Genomic DNA, 2,730 nt, shown 5'->3' with positions numbered 1-2,730 from the left:
CCCAATGTAAGAAAATGGGCCCGTGACACACCTCCTCTATCTTCTCATATTTCCTCAAATTCACATATATTTGAGGGAAAGATATTTCTCAAGGAGATTGCAGCTTGGAATATTATCCATCTGAACTCCTGTAGATTCTCTCCGCATCTCTTTTATGTGTATGTTGAATTTACAGGAGAAACTGTCAAAGGAATTTAATATATTTTTAAATTTGAGAAATATTAGTATGATTGAATGACTTTGAGGATGAAAAGAAATTATTTTATAGTAAAAGGTTAGTAGATATTTATTTTTATTTTTAAAACTGAACGAGCAAGGCAGATTAATTTGATTTTTGCATTTTTTTATTTCATTCTTCTTATTTTATGAAAGCATTAATATTTGAAGAGAAAAAATAATTTATATACATATATTAAATGTACAGAGTACTAAATTGCATTTTAAATTAATTTAGATATGCGCATAAAGAGATCAAGTTTTCTTGATCATTTTCTTTCTTTATATGTTTTTTTATAAGTAAACTGATACAAAATGTTTTATCTGTATAAATTTACTAGTTTCTGGACACGTGTGTCGCATGTGTATCCCATGTTAATTATTATAATATTTTTTAAATGACATATATATTATTAAAAAATATGTTTGTAATGATTAAAACGAAATTTGAAGGGAAAAATACAAGCTTAAATTGATAAATTGTTAGCCTAATTGATCGGCTACGTGATGTACTAAACCCAAAATGATTAGATCTATGGGCTCAACTCGAAATTTAACAACTACATGCCGTAATACAATTTGACCAAAATACAAATTGTAATGACTAAATTTGTTAAAGCCAAGCTTAGCCGGTTATCTTCATAGCAATCAAAGACTATGTTATGCTTCCCAACCATTCTAACGGTTCAATCAAATATATGAGAAATGACTTAGACAGTTGTTGCCATAAACTAAATATAACTTAAATACTTTATCTCTCTCTCTCTCTATCTATCTATCTATCTATATATATATATATATATTCATATGTATTGTATATATTAATTCCTTCTTACAATAATGTCAAATGAAATCATTTACATTGTATAGCAGATGTAATATAATCATGCTAGGGTTGGTCATCCTAAATTGAAAATTTTAAATGAAACAGTAAAAAGTATTTGGCATTAGCTCTTACAGATAATTAGCATCATTGACCACGAACGGTAAAGGTTAAAAAGGCAAAGAAATTCTAATGTTTATATATGAATTTCAATATAAGTTCGGGACTCAAAAATCAGGCATGATGCTCGTAAACCTTATCATAGACTTCAAAGTTGCTAAATTGCTATAACTTTACCTCTTTGTTTTGGATCTACTAATGCCAATACATATGACATATCGATTCGTTTCTTGATAATGGAACGATGCACTATTATAACCGAACAAGAACTTAAGAATAAAATATCATAACTTATAATATGGAAATTAGACATGCCGCTTAAAATTTGCAAGATCCATGGAGCTCAATTTCAAAATGTAAAGAAATGGACAATGAAGAATAATAAAAGCAGCAAGAGTTGAACCAAGAAATACAAACGATATATAACCAAAATATTTAAAAGTAAACAACGAAACAGAAACAAAAGAAAAGGCTCAAATTAACTTAAATTCATAAAAGGTAAATTACTTTATCAATTCGAATATAACAATTCTAACTTTTTAATGAAAATAACAATTCAGTCATCGTCTCATCGATCGAAAATAATATATAAAGAGACATAAAGAGAATATATTACTCGATTGTGTTTGCCAAAATCTTTTGCTTGTGATATTTTTTTCCTGATTATGTTGTGTTCGGCATCGGAAGTCAGAATATTAGAACAGAGAGGCGAATACTGATGGAAATTCTAAAAATGAAAGCTGAAGAAGACAAAACAAAGTACATAATTTTGGAGAAGGAAAGAAAGTCTTTTGGGGGAAAAGATGAGAATAACTTCAGAGCAAAGCTCTGACACAACCCAAAAGATGACTGAGGGATGTTGTTGTCTTGAAAATTCAGTGAATGAAAGTAAAATATAATGAGGGTAATTGCATAAGGTTGAAAATATTTAATGTGTTTGTATGTTAGAAACCTTTGGAATCCTTAAATTTAAAAGTAAAAGTAAAAGGTTGGTTTTTTTAGATAGACTTTTAAAAATAGAACCTCAACTTGGATAATAACTAAAACACAACGTATAAACATTACTAATTTCCAAACGTTACACTTATGAAAAGTCTTTTGGTTGGTGTATACGGTCAAAACCGAATTTGCCCTTTATGTGATTAATTAGGATTGGAGCATGATTGACCAAGGTTCGTCATCATAATATCGAGCTCGAGATCCAGAGGCCGATCAATATCGAGCTCGAGACCAAGAAATCGATCAATATCGAGCTCGAGTCCAAGAGACCGACCGAGCTCGAGTCAATATCGAGCTCGAGACCCAGAGACTGACCAATACCAAGACCGACCAAAATCGAGATCGAGCCAAGAGACAAAGAGTCATTATAGCCGCACTAGGGAAGAGAATCTCGATGAAAATCAAGGAAAATCTAATTAATTAATCTATCATAGGATCCCCACTATGTATTTTTAATTATATCCAAAGTAGGATTTCTCCACTATATAAAGAGTGGCTATTATTTGTAAGAGAGAGACATTCATACATCCTCACATTAAGAGATTATTGAGATTTACACAATATATAGCAAA

The sequence above is a fragment of the Nicotiana tomentosiformis genome, chromosome 12 (genome assembly GCF_000390325.3).
Source record: "Nicotiana tomentosiformis chromosome 12, ASM39032v3, whole genome shotgun sequence".
Classification (NCBI taxonomy): domain Eukaryota; kingdom Viridiplantae; phylum Streptophyta; class Magnoliopsida; order Solanales; family Solanaceae; genus Nicotiana; species Nicotiana tomentosiformis.
Note: the sequence above shows the minus strand (reverse complement) of the source record.